Consider the following 15,804-nt stretch of genomic DNA (forward strand, 5'->3'; position numbering starts at 1 on the left):
CTCATGCGAGAATCCCAGAGGCATGAGTAGTCTGGGACATTTGGGAAAGCCACCTTGATCTCTGGCTTCTCTTGGACACTGTTCCAAACTGGTTACTGGGGTGTGTTCATGATCTTGAAGTCAGAGGCTCTGCTGATTAGATGCTAAGCTTGAGGCAAGGGGCCAGTAGCAGGAGGAAGCATTGCAGCCCTGCCTCAGAGACACATGACCCATCTGGTCTCCCAGAAGCCCTGACAGCCCCCTGAGGTCCAGGGAAATAGTAGGATCCAGAGGATCTCATACACCTTTCCCCCATATTGGGTCCCAGGATAAGCTCTCCAAATCCTTTCTCCTCTCCAGCTTTGCCCAGTTCCTGAAGGTCCTCCTTAGACATTTCGATTCTATGGCTCCACGAATCTACCTTTAACAAAAGCTCTCAGTGGGTACTGTTTTTGCTTTGTCTGGCAACTTTTACTTCTGGCTCAGTCACATAAAAGCCATTATTAACTTCCTGCGGTAAGGAAAAAAGACTTGGCCACTATCTTGGAATATGGAAGGGAAAGTTACCTACAGCCAAAGAACAAAAGACAAATTATTATTTCAGTAAATTATCCTACTCCGTATATATATTTACTTAAAAATAGTCCTAATGGATAAATCCCAAAATATTAATAGAGTGTACCACAGTCTCAGAACTTTTACATTACTTTTTTTCTTTTAATCATGTTTTTCAAGTTTTCTTTAAAAAAAAAAGATTTTATTTATTTATTCATGAGAGACACAGAGCAAGAGAGAGGGAGAGGCAGAGACACAGGCAGAGGGAGAAGCAGGCTCCATGCAGGGAGCCCAATGTGCGACTTGATCCCGGGTCTCCAGGATCACAACCTGGGCCAAAGGCAGCATTAAACCACTGAGCCACCCGGGCTGCCTGTTTTTCAAGTTTTCAACAGTGAATGTATATTTATGATTTTTTTCAAATGTTGATTTTTTATTGAAAAGTGTTCATTTTGGGTTTCTTTGTTAACTAATTCAAAAGTTACATTTTTGCCCTCATGTAAGAATGCCAAGAAGAATGCAGTTCAAGATCAGACAAATATATCTCTGTGGTATACATACTAAATGATTTCAGTGAATAGAGTGATTGCAGACACCAGGTTTTATTTTAACATTAAAACAATCTTTTGGTAAAAAGGAAAAAAAAAGCTAAAATACTATTGGGTATTTTGTGGGGGGTGGAGGGGAGGAGGAAACAACCACCCACTTACTGGAAAATGTTAAAATTGGGTCCCCATTCACACAGAAAAAATGGATTCAAAATCATCTCAGTTTGCCCTGCCTCACCTCAATCACTGGTTCAGAGGAAACCTTTTTTTTTTTTTTTCATAATTCAAAAAATTACTGGAGTTCAGAAACAATGAACATTTTGATTGTGGTAGACATACTACACGCTCTATCACTTCCAATGACATCAATGACAAGCCACAGTTTGACTAGTGAGATTAAAATTGACCTCACAGCTATTCAACTCCAGCACCTTCTGGATTTTATAACCAATTTCAAGTAGATTATCCCTCCTAACATGGAAGGTTAGTTTTCAGAGACTGTGTGTGTGTGTGTATGTGTGTGTATTTTTACAGAAAAAGAAAACAGACCACCCCAGGAGTTAGGATATTTCTAATATATTCTTTGAGCACAAATAGTTTTTCCAGAAGTTGGGGAGTAAAAATCATAATAGTAAGTGCTGGAATTTTCCATATTCTAATGGTTTTCCAGGAAAAATAGAAAAATAAGGTTCTTAAGAATGATGTTCCTTTCCTAAGAACAGTGTTGAATCAGCTGACTTCAAACATAGCTTAGCGGTGCACTAATTAGAATTACATATTTCTTAAGAAGGATGACTTGTTGTCAGTGCACCCTTGACATTGACTTGAATGGGTCAGGGATCCCAGGTGGAGGGTAACTAGGACCTCAGCTAAGCTCCCAGTCAGTGGCCAGTACCAGTTGCTGTTCATGTGATTTTGGACTTTCTAACCATCCCAGTGCCCCTGACAACACCGTATTAGGCAAAACCATTCACTCATACTACAGATTTATGAGAAATTGTGAATTCTTATTGTGTTAAGCCATTGTGTTTTAGGATGGTTTGTTTCAAAGCAATAGATATCTACTAAAAAAAGAAGGAGGCTCAGGGATTTTAAGTCATTTTCTCAAGGTGACAAGTAGGTAAATTGTGGATCAGAGTTCAAAACAAGATCTCTGTGACTTACAACCCATGTTCTCAGCCCATTGTTGCTCACTGTTAATATTTAAGTAAAGGGGGAAAAGAATCTCTCTTTTTTTTTTTCAACAGGACAGAGCATGCAGCTTCCTTTCATGATGAGTAGAAATACATAAAAATGCCTATATCTTATGTGTGGGTCCAGGGACCCCACCTGGATCCCATCTCAGAGTTCTATAAATAAACCACTCCAGAAGGGCCCTGACTTATGCTCCGAATAAGCAGTATTCTTTGGATGGCAATCACCTAATTTCTATCTTCTATACTGAGCACATGGAAACTGAGATCCATACAGATGTTTGACACATTTCTCAACTAAGAAAAAAGAAAATGGGCTATTTTGAAAAACGAACATTACATCATTTCTTAGAGAATGATTTAGAGTTCACATCCTTAAAAAATTGACTTTAATTGACCCAAACTTCTCTACTCACATCTAATATTTTGATATAGATTTTGAAGGAGAATTATGAGAATTTATGTTGAGATAGTATGGTCCACAGACTATTCTATTTGGTAAAGTAAAAATCTGGTGGTCTTCCTCAGAAAGGAAATATATGAATGATCAGAAAGCACCTGGATGTGCTTATTAGATATCCAAGAAATATGTCTAATTTTAATTTAAAATTAAATTAATTAAATTAATTTAAATTAAAATATTAAATTAATATTTAATTAATTTAAATAACAATTAGATACAACTACTCATTCACCACAATGGCTAAAGTTAAAAACACTAAGTGTTAGTCAATATGTGGAGCAACTATAATTCTCATACATTACTGATGGGAGTGAAAAATCATGCAACCACTTTGGGAAAATCTCTGGCAATTTCTTATAAAAACACATATCTAAACCCATGAGAATAGCCAAACTGTGGAAGGAGCCTCAGTGTCCATCGAAAGATGAATGGATAAAGAAGATGTGGTTTATGTATACAATGGAATATTACTCAGCCATTAGAAATGACAAACACCCACCATTTGCTTCAATGTGGAACGAACTGGAGGGTATTATGCTGAGTGAAGTAAGTCAATCGGAGAAGGACAAACATTATATGTTCTCATTCATTTGGGGAATATAAATAATAGTGAAAGGGAATAGAAGGGAAGGGAGAAGAAATGGGTAAGAAATATCAGAAAGGGAGACAGAACATAAAGACTCCTAACTCTGGGAAAGGAACTAGGGGTGGCGGAAGGGGAGGAGGGCGGGGGATGAGGGTGAATGGGTAACGGGCACTGAGGGGGGCACTTGATGGGATGAGCACTGGGTATTATTCTGTATGTTGGCAAATTGAACACCAATAAAAATAAATTTATTATTAAAAAAAAGAAATCATCCTAATTGGCAAAAAAATTAAAATAAAATAAAAATAAAATAAAAAATAAAATAAACCCATGATCTAACAATTCTACCTTTAGATGTTTATGGTAAAGAAATAAAATCATATCTCTACAGAAAGAATTATACAAGAATATTGATAGAAATTTTATGTACAATAACCTAAAATAGGAAACAGTCTAGGTTCCTACCATTAGAAGAACGAATAAGTAAATTGCGTTCTATTCATACAATGGAATACTACCACGGTGGTCATGAGTAAACACCATTGAGATCTGCTAGGAGGAGCATAATCACCAACAGCCCCAGCTGCTGCCCCTTTGGATCCAGCTTCTTACGGTTGTTTCTAGCAGATGACTGGACATGGTAGCTGTAATGAGAGACTTTGGGATTCTTTTAGCAGGCAACTCTGACTTGAGGACTCTGCATCGTTCTGTCTGAAACTTTCTCAGAGCTGCTATGTAGTCTAAGGCTCTTCCTTTCCAGGCTTTAAATCCCCTTCTCCATCACAGGTGTCACATTCACATGAAGGTTTGAAGGATCTTCTTTCCTACACTCTGATTCCTTTCCCTTTATCCTTCACAAGTGTTTTCCTTAATAATTTTTTAAAAGATTTTATTTATTTATTGATGAGAGACACCCAGAGAGAGGCAGAGACATAGGCAGAGGGAGAAGCAGGCTCCCCATGGAGAGCCCGATGCCGGACTTGATCCCAGGACCCCGGGATCATGACCTGAGCCAAAAGCACATGCTCAACCACTGAGCCACCCAGGTGCCACTGGAGATTTTAAAAATCCAGACTCATGGAATAAATACTATATGATTCCATTTATATAGAGTTTTAGAGCAGGTAAAACTAATGTATGATAAGAAAAAAATTAGAATAATAGTTGCCTCAAGGAGTTAGGGATAGGCATTGACTGGAAGTGATATGACAGGACTTTCTGTGGTGATGATAACATTCTATATTTTGATAGAGACTTGGATTTCATAAAACTCATCTAATGGTAGGCTTCTGATATTATGCATTTCATCACATGAAAGAAAACCTATAAACAAATATTGAACTCTAGTTGATATGCATGCTGAAATATCTGAAGAAAAATACACTAATCTCTGCAACTTTCTTAGATTTAACAAAAAAGCAAGATGGTTTGACGGATGGATAAAATGACAAATAAATGGACAGATACATGATAAAACAAGGAGATTAAAGTGTTCATGTCAGAATCTAGGAAAGAATATATGTATATTTCCTGTAAAATTCTTTCAAGTTTTCTGTATTCTTAATTTTTTTTTATAACAAGCCTCTGACATTGCTGACTTGAAAAAAACCTTATAGACTTCAAGAGATCAGATATCAAAAAGATGAAAAAACATAATGACCTTAGACTAGAAGATAATATAAGGGTAAAATAAAGTCATTTTCAGATTAAGAATCAAAGAAAATATGCCTATAAATAACCCTTTCTCAGTAGATGTGTTCCACCAATATAAAACAGTAAGAAAAAAGAAGATACGGCATCCAGGAAAGAGAGATTCAATGTAGTGGCAATGTAAAGAGAAGACTCAGTTTTAACAATGATAAGAAGCCCCAGGATGACAAAAGTGCAGCTGGTCTAGATAACAGATATTGCAGACCAGAGAGCTCAAGGAGGGACACTGTTAGAAAAAAAAAAAAAAAAAAAGGAGAAAGAGAAAATAAGACTGATAGATTATCTCTTCTGCTTGATTTTTTATCTTATTATGAGGAGTTCATAGATCTGAAGAATTTGGTGAATGTTAGTAACAAGTATATATAAAATAAGCAAAAATGGTAAAAGAATTCATTATTAACTCCAAGAAAAACAAAAAGTTTTACAAGAAGTAGAATATCACCATATTATAAGCTCAGCTGAGGACAATATTAATGTAGTCAAAAGAATGTAGATATTTGATATCGATTCAACCAAACACTATGTATATAGCTGAAATGGCAGTGACAGATAATGTTTATAATTGAAAAATCAAGATAGAGAGTTGAATTACTTAGATAAGCATATTATTTAGAGATATAGCAGTAAAAAGAGCTAGTAGTTAATAATCCCTGTCCCCAAAGCAGAAATTGGGCACAGGGGTGGATAAGGGGAGCTGCTTTCATTGACATAATACTAATTGTCTCACTTGGCTTTTAAAAGTATGTATATGCATTTTCTTTGATAAAATTTATAATTGAGAAGTTTTTCTATCTAGTAAAACTATATTTATAATAAGAACTAATTTTTCCACACCCTATCCATTGAGATACCAGACATTCCTTAGTATGTCAAAATGGAAAGAATGTAAAGACTTTAAAAAAAAATAGGAAAATCATAGTCGACTAACCATGTCTGAACTGTCTAATCTATTCTATGTGTTCCTTGGGAGGCTCTAGAACTCACTTCTTTCATCAAACTTTGTGATATATATTAGTGAGAATAGCACCAGCACCTTAGTAAGATATTTTCCTGAGAGTTCTCTTGGGGATCCTGGTGGGGAAAGTCCCCAATGAATCAGCTTCTCTGATTTCAGTAAGATGTCCATAATGTGGCTCTTAATTTTCAAAGGGGAAGGAAGCATAGTTATGATAGTAATCAGAATGTTCCAGTGCAGATATTTTTGGCAGTGGTTAATCAACCATGGGGTTTCTGGGGTGAAATAGAAGGACAACCCAGTAAAGTCTTACTCAACTTACACAATTGAAAAAAACTTCTGGGTCTTGTAAAAAATACCATTATAATAGAAATTAAATTCTTGACCTCTCAAACAATTGCTAGAACAAGGTCATTTCACACACCCAAGGTTTTTCTTTATTAATGACCTTACAGGATAATAAAATCTTAAGTAACAAATTCAGAGAGGAGGTGCATTATATAGAGACAAGGACTTATATTTGAGAGTCAGTCTATCTGACTTCAAGTTCTGGCTCTACCATTTACTAGCTGTATAACTTTTAGGCATTTAGCAAGTTGACTATGTTATCAGAAAAAAAAAAGTATCCAAATATTTAGAGAAATTTTAAAACACTATTTGAGAGCCAACATTAATTCCTGAGAACCTGATTCTAGGGTGATCCACTATTATTCACAGAATTAAAGCTAATAGGCCTTTGTTCACCTCTTGGTAAGCCAGGTCTGGGCATCCCATACAACACTGCTTCCAAATGAGGCATTTACTTTACATTAAACATGACTAGTGGTTATACTGGTTTTGTCATGTGCCAATCATGTAGAGCCAAAAAGAGGTAAAATAGACTGGTGAAGACTGATTTAAGTCATCATGTAGGAGAAATAATTTGAAAATTCACCTTGTAGTTCTGTAGAAGCATTAACTGTTCTGAACCAGCAAGTAGTAGTAAGTGATTCTGTTTTTCCCAAAACCAAATTGCAGTAATTCAGGAACCAAGGGCTGGAAAGACGATGCTATTCACAATTGCCCAATTAATCATTATACCCTGAAAAATTTTGCTTTCCATCCCATCATTTCCAGACTCTGCTGGTATGGAGAAAAGAGAGGAATGCTTTCAACATTTAATGGAGCTGAGACTTCCATTGGGCCATTTCATGTTCCTTATACCACTGTGAAGACTGGCAAAAAAAAAAAGAAAAAAGGGAAAAAAAGAGTGTTTAGGCTTCTTTGATTGATTCTAATTCTCAAGAAAAAATAGGATTGCTGTTATACAATGGGAGTAGGGAGGAGAATAAACAGAACACCTTCTCATATTACTAAGTCCAGTGCTAAAAGTTAATCAAAGACTCTGGCAATCTATTCAGGCAGAACCACCAAAAGCTTAGATCTCTCAGGAATGAAGGTTTGAGTGACCCCACTGGGTAAAGAATCCCAGCCAACTGAGGTGCTAGCAGAGGGCAAAGCAAACAGAAATGCATGGTGGAGGAAGAAAGTCATAAATACCAGCTACTGCCTCATGGCCAATTGCAGAAACAAAGACTAATGCCTCTACCTATTTTATTTCTTCCCTGTTGAGCCAGGGCTATTTTTACACAATTTAATGAAGTTCCTTTTTCTTGAGGGAGGTTTGTTGGTAGTAATTAATGATGTAATGCATGCCATCAGTGGCAGGATTCTAAAGTGGGATTGTGCAAAACTAGAGGAAGTGGATATTACCCAGAAATTCTGGATTACAGCCTGACTTGCCGTGGGTTTTCTCCCAAGGAGGAGGAAAGAAGCATATTTTAAACTATCTATGAAATAGTGACATTTTGTTGGGTGAAGACATTTTAAAATGTAAATATAAGCAGAAATGAAAAAGAGAGGTAGCCAAAAGGGCAAATTGTTTGCATAGGCAACAAATGACAATTTGTTGCCTATGCAAAACCCTTCCAATTGGAAGTAATCTTCGTTGTGTGAGCTTTGATGAGAGCACCACCCATCTCCTGCTACAAGGGCCAAAGGGAGCCAAGTACACCCTCTCCAACACCAGCAGCTATGATAGTGACATGTTCCTAGACTCAGCCACTAGGTTCTTTTTTCCCAGCCTTTGTACCTTCAATGAGTGACAAGTGACACAGAGATGAAGCTTATGGTGCAGTGTTCAGTGGCAGGGATGGGCAATGATCATAGGTTTACTGTCTGGACATTGTCAGCCAGGGGCAGTGCCCTAACCAAGAGCCGTTTGGAGGTGTGACTCTGTCTGTGCTCCTACTTTCTTCCCTCCTCTTGTATCCTACCTTACATCCTTCCAGGAAATTCCTTCTCCTTCAATTAGACAGAGTTGTTTTCCATTGCTTGCAACCAAGAGCCAAGAGAGACAAAACTGTTTCATACTTTAGAAGAGACAGCCACTTTGTTAGGGCTGGCCCATCTGAAAGCAGGAAGGGAAGAATATATGGCTTTGTTAAAAGAGGCCCTGTCTGCCTGCAGCCAGGAACCAAATACGTCAGAAAGTCAGATAATATTGAGCCAAAGTCTCTGCCCCAAACTAACATAAGTGAGAGAAAAGGGAGAGGGGAAGCTTTGCAGGATTTATGACGGAGATCTAGAAAATTCTGACCCCATATGTGCCCAAGCACCATTATAGTGCGCTGTCTGTTCAACAAAGGTTCCAACTACCTATGCACAAGCTTTGTATGCCATTTCAGGAGTTCATGGTTCCCAGAAGACCTTCCCTGCTTTAGATGCCCTAAAACAAACAATTATTCAACAGATTAAAAAGTATTTTAAGTACAGGGATGCTGCCACAAATGAAACCCCCAAATTAGGCGCAACTAAACCAGCTAAACTATTGATTAATATTTGAAGACAGCACAGAATTGAATGTTACACACACCAAGCCAACCTGAGAAAAAAAGCTACGAAGTTAACTTTTGTGAGTCAAGGCACAAACTCAAAATCTGTACAAACTTTCCACATAAATATCTTTTCTTTACAATTTAACAACTGTACATAAAATGGAGTTTTGCTGCAGAGTGTAATACTTGTGTTAACTCCTCTTTATTTAGTCAATTTTAAAATATCCTCTTTCCTTTTACTATGTCCAAATGAAGTTTTTGTCTTTTCCTCTTCCAGCACTTTTTGTTCCAAATGGACTAGTGCCCAGCATTGCTGAAGGGAGAATTTCTCCTCTGGAGTCAGTGGCTTCCATAGAGGCCAATAATTCAAGTTTCCTCTGCTAATCTAAATCAAGCACCGGAAATAAAGCTTTGGTCCTGGCCAGCTATCCTCTCTCAGCCAGATTCAGCTGAATTCCTTTGAAGGTGCAGCAAGGCAGCATGGTACCCAAATGCAGTCTCTATTTCAGTATCTCTGGTGAGTTCCAGCCTTCTCCTGCCCTCCTTCTCTTAGTAAGATGCAATGCCATCAGCCTGGTCCCCCAAAGTAAACATATGGAATAGACCTAGATTCCTACCTCTCCTCTGGCTGCCGAGCCTTTCAAAGCTGTCCACTTGTGTCCATCCCCTGGGGCAGACCCTCATCATATCACAATATATTGCAAGCAGTAGCCCCTCAAGCCCTCCGAAAGTTTGACTTCTTCTGCCCCACCTCCCAATAGTATACCTGTGATTCCACAGTACACCAAAATGACTTTTCTGAAACACTTCATTTCCCTGTTTGAAATTATTCAATGATGATCCATTAACTTACGAAGAAGCTCAAACATCGTAGCATGTCTTCAAGACCATGCAAAACTTAGTTCTCTATAGCCAATGGAGTGTGATTTTTGACACTTCTTGCCTTGCAATTCTTTGTGTCTGAGGCTTCGCTTGGAGGAGGAGAGGAGATTGTGTTTTGACTATCTTCCTGTCCAAACGCTTACTCCCCTGGCTAAATCTGCTCCTCCTAGCCACAGTTCAGATATTGCCTCTGCCAGAAGCCTCTCTGGTTGGCCAAACCTTAGCACTGTGTATGCAGTTCCTATAAAGGCTGTCACCAAGTTATAATTCCTACCAATACACCCAAGGCAGTCAACTGTGCACTCCTCAATGTCAGGCTCTTTATATCCAATAAGCAATAGACAGACTCTGAATAAGTGAATGATTTATAAATGGGTGCTTTTCTATTGCTATTTTTCTTCTCCATGACTAGACGCACTCTGTAGGCAGTAAGATATTCTTCAGTAGTTCTTTTTAGAGTCTTAGTCTTGTGGACACATGGCCCTCGAGTTTTGCTTCTATACTAAAAACAAAACAAAACAAAAACAATTAAACATAAGCCAGAAGTAGTTTAACACACTGATAAGGGAAAAATACTGTTTGATACAGTAGATTGCACTGCTTCATTTTGAAAATGCACTTTGTCAATGATACTAAAGAAATAATACTCTACCACTTTTGAGAAGAATGGAGCTTACCTGGCTCAGTGGCAGTTAGGATATCCCGCAACATCCACAGGTTATATGTAGTAAACTTTCTGTGCAAACTTTTAGTATAGCTTTCTTACAGGAAGATCCTGTGTTCTTTTCTTGGCTTTCTCAAAACCTAAAATTCATATTTGTCATTCCATGGCTCCCCATACATTTCAACTTTGTGTTTGAATGCTATTTTTGTTTGTTTGTTTAAAATTGAGGCCTAAGATCATATACTATGCTAAAAGAGGAGTGAACATTTGAATCAAAAATGCAAAGACCACTAAACCTGCCTTCTCTGAAAATTCTTCTGTAATTCATAATTCAGGTAGAAGTGACAAGTTGTAGTGGCTGTAGGGTGTTTTCTCTGAGATCTGAGTAGGAACATTATTGTGCAACATGAAGCATGTGTGATTATGTCACCAAATTCCATTTTATAAGATAGCTCCTTTCACTGACAACCTTGGTAACATTTCTTAGAAGCAAATATATTCATCGATGTATCTAATTTGGAAAAACATTTTTTAGAGTTATCAATTCTTAGCTTAAAAGATGTGGAACAGAAAGGATATTAATTGTGCTAGAGTTAATTGTGCTTGAGTTAATTCATTCTTAAAATATATGTGGCAGAAGTTATACGATGCTAAAGGACAGCTGGAATTCTGGATTCATTGCATTTCCTAAGGAGATGAGATAAGGAGTGTTTAGAGTTCCCTTTTGCAATTGTTATAGAAATACTATAGCAACAGAGATTCTACAACTATGTATATTTTAAAAACAACAATTTTCTCTCCTCTACATCTTGTAAACTCTGAGGAAAAAAGTGAAAACTTTGAGCGTCTGGAAGATTTTGTATCCGTATGCCTCTCCTAAGTCACAAATTTTAATTTTGTAAAATTTTTAACAATTAAGAAAGACGTGTTCTTAGGTAAAGCATAGTGTGTTAATTTTTTCATTTCATACAATATATTGGTGAAAGTCATAAAATTATAAGTGAAAATATTTGAATACAACATTGTGAAGGCTTATTTACAGTCAAATCTCATAGCTGGAACTTTGCATTAAAAAAAAAAGGTGTTTAAAGGTTCCATTTGTCTTTCAAAGTTCAGTAGTTACATAACTTTCTAAGAGTGTTAATATGAGTTAAGAGCAGATCCCAAAAAGAAGTTACCTAAATTATTTTTATTATCTATATTTCTTTTAAGACTAGAAGGAAAGTAATATTCCCCATGAGCCAATGAGCAATGGTTAAAGTGCTTAATGGGAAATGGGAAATTCACTAGTCATTAATAATGAGGAGTCCTAAATTCTAATTTCTGCCTTATCTGTTTGTTATGATCCTATTACTCAAGCCTGGGAGGGGAGTTTGATTGAAAGAAGCCTTTATGAAATCATCAAGCAGTAGTAAGCAGGATGTGAAGATGTACTATGATTTCCCTCGTGTCCTACATTATAATTCCTTTATTATAATACCAGATTGGTATCAAATGTGAGCACACAGTTGCATCTGATGTTTATGCATTTTGATACCATTAGTGCATTAAAAGACACTGTGGTTTGTCCCATCTGGGGGAAGTTAACAATTCACACAGAAGTTTCATATTACAAATCTTAGGTTGATCACTCTTAAGGGACCCAGTGAGGGCTGGAGTTTTTATAAAAGATTTGAGCTGCCTGGAGTTGAACCTAAGGAGAATTTTCAAAGATTACTGCCATATTTGTCCCTTTAAACAAACCCTTTTTAAAAGGAAAGACAATGAAAAGCATTCAGATTTCATTGTAGTGTCAAGCTTAACTGGAAAAAAAAAAGTTGATCCTTTATTTTAGATATTATCTCAACAAAAGATTGAGGTTTGTTAAAATCTTGTGTGACAGTTTCAAATTACTGCACTGAGTGACAAAAATGTCATGTCAATGATAAGATACAGTCTTCAAGTGTTTGTTGTACATTAACAATGTGATGCTTTAATCATAAAAAATATTCAGTACCGAGAAAATGAATCGTTTCACCATTCCTTTGAGTATGTGACAAAGTTATGCCATTTCTTCAACTCTAATTTTTGTTTAAAGATTTACTTTAAAAAATTATATTAAACAGAATATTAATTTTGGATCCCACCATTGTACATCCATCTTAATGCTTGCAGCAAACATTATTTTATTTGCTAACTAGCTTTGGAGTGATTGTAAACAGCTGCCCGAGGTACCCATGGCATGCAATATGGTATAGCAAAAGCAGATTGCACCTCATGGTAGCTTGGCTTCAATTCCAGTCAAGATCATGATCTCTCAGCTGTGTGAGAAGGATGGGTTATCTCTAATTGGTAGTCATTTTACCCATCTATTCCATTCCTAATTCCCCAAATCAAATTATAAACTTTCAAACATTCACCATTATCCTCAACCTCATTATTCGTTCCCCATTCTTTGACTTTCAGCACATGACAAGATTCTTCACTGAAAAAGAATGACTTTACACCTTTTTACTGGACCTCCGATTGCATCTATAACTTTTCCCCATGTATCCCATAGTAGGGTACATATGTACATGGAGGTAAGCAGTAGAGTAATAGGTTAACATCTTCTTGGAATATTAGCTTTCTTTCAAATATTCTGAAAAGATAAGATTTGAATTCCTGGACTTTCAAAAGTTACAAAAACATATGCAAGTAATACCAGCAAAGTGTGGCTCTTCCATGATGGCCAATCTTATTTTGGGGGGGGGGTACCTCAGGAGTACAAAGTTTTCATTAGTTGTATTTAATTGAATGACCTGGTTTAAAATATCTTAAGTCAGATTTTAATTTTAAATTATTATTGTATATATAAATTTCATCTTTCATGTGAGAAAGATGTGAGAAAATGTAACTTTATTTTTCATGTGAGAAATGTAACTTTATTTTTCCCTGCGATATATATATTCTCTGAAATAAACATAATCCCACCTAGCCCTCAACCTTTGTAATTGGACTTGTTGGTATCAACAGGAATGGGAAGAACTCTAACCAGCCAAGTCCAGATGATGGCTGAAGTACAGTATGCATCTTTTTTTTTTTTAAGATTTTATTTTTTTTATTCATGAGAGACACAGAGAGAGGGAGGCAGAGACAGAGGCAGAGGAAGAAGCAGGCTCCATGCAGGGAGCCCGACGTGAGACTCCATCGCAGGTCTCCAGGATCACGCCTTGCGCTGAAGGCAGCGCTAAACCACTGAGCCACCCGGGCTGCCCAGCATGCATCTTTACTATCAGGGGATACATTCAAAATCATTAGTGACTAATAGGATGCAGGCATCACGAATCAAAATGGATGCTGGCCACTGTAAAGCACCAGTGTGTACAAGCAGAATATTATCCTTGGTTTTCATACCAAACAAGAGAGTCAGCATGATCATGTAAGTTCCAAGAATGCCAGACACACAAAGACCTCTAGCTGAGGCTTATTAATCACAGAACCATAAAAACACGTAATAGACAGTATGGGTTTATTGCATCTGTATAGCCAAAAATATTCTAAAGGCCAAATTGAGCTATCCACACTACAGTCATGGCCTCTGAGCCAATTTCCCGCACTTAGAGACCCTTGAATAAAGTCAAAATCATATATGTTAAAGAAGAATATACTGTAACACCTAACACCACATTATATTCTCTAGTCCTTTCCCTCAGCCTTCCAAATAAACATAGGTAATGTGCATGGTGAAAGACAAGAAAGAGAATTGCCTAAACCTTTTAGTCAGAATTGGATGCCGAGTTATAGTTAACCTTAGTTCCAATAAGCCATAAAGTCACTATAGGCTGATAGAATGAGGCTTGTGGAGTCAAATGCCAAAACGGAGCACTTGCCAAGGCCAGTGGAACAACAAACCTATCCAGTGACTATTTTCCTAGCTTATTGGTGTATACCTGGATGGATATCTTTGGCCACTGGCAAAATCCCTATGCTAGTTCACTGACTCCCTATGCTTTAGAGTAGGAAAAGCCAAATGCAAGACATTAGTGTTCCTCAACCTGGGAACTAATACAAACTTCTACAATGCATACAGAGCTTCAAGCATTTAACCCAATAAATGTAGATTTCTTACTTATGTGACAGCCTCAATATGGGTGTTCCTGGCTGGCAGCATTCATCTACACAGTGGTTCAGAGATCCAGAAACTTTGCCTTTTAAATCTCTGCCATTCCCTAGAGCATTGTTATCCTCTACCTCTACAAGGTATTAGGGAAGATTAAAAAACTGTAAAAGAAGCACAAGACTTTCAAAATGTCTTAGACTGAAATGGTAGCCACTATTTCTACCTACATTCCATGAGGTAGAACACAGTTATATGGGGCGCCTGGGTGGTAGCTCAGCTGGGTAAGAGTCTGCCTTTGACTCAGATCACAATCCCAGGGTCCTGGGATCAAGCCCCACATTCCCCCTCTCCCTTCTGCTCCCCCTGCTTGTGGGCTTTCTTTCTCGGTCAAATAAATAAAATCTTTACGGGGCGGGGGAAGAACACAGTCATATGATCACACTTCACTAGAAAGGAAGCTGCTAGATAGAGCATAGAAATAATTCCATAAAGAATAAAAGAACAATGATTTCAGTGAATAGCCAGTAGTCTGCCACATGAAGAATTTGAGAGATTTATGTCATGTCAATCACTTAAGAGATGCACTGCTTTCTAAATTTGTATCTGTAGATTCACTAGCAATTCCTTTCAACTGGATGACTGAGGATGAAAAACAAATTTGGTTTTTGGATCATTCTTCATGTTTCTCCCCAACAGCTAGGATAGACTGCTACTGAATTATAGTCCATAAAAGACAGTGGAGAAAGACAATCCTTCTAGTGGATGGTATTTTGAATTACACCTCTCCTTATCTGCTATTTCTTTAAAGAAAAATAATCTGGGATGTTTCCATGCTGATACACCGGCACTGGTTTGCCCAAATGGAGCTCTCAGAATTGATTGAGGCTAATAGTACTTATGTCCTATGTGAATGTTCCCAGACAGCCACCACTATTTAAAAGGTGTTTAAGAAAACAACAATGACAACAACAACAACAAATACCAAGGGTTGTGCAGGGAAGACATAAAGAGCTGGTAAGGCTTTATGACTAGCTGCAGAAACAAGGCTAACATAAAATCCATAAATAAAATTTTTCATATATGAGGGAAAACAAGTATGTGTATCTGTGTAGGCTGGTGGACTATTGTTACAATCTGGTGGGTATCTGCTATTTTTCCTATATTGAGAACACTTACCTCATATTTATAGTTAATGTAAAAAAAACCCCTACTTTGAGAAACTGTTTCCCATTCAAAGTTCCCACTAAAGTGTAGGAATAACTCAGTCCGTGTCAATTAGATATTTATCCTTGGAATTGGAATATGACTTAAG

Source organism: Vulpes lagopus, chromosome 7, assembly GCF_018345385.1.
Source record: "Vulpes lagopus strain Blue_001 chromosome 7, ASM1834538v1, whole genome shotgun sequence".
In the NCBI taxonomy this organism is placed as follows: Eukaryota; Metazoa; Chordata; class Mammalia; order Carnivora; family Canidae; genus Vulpes; species Vulpes lagopus.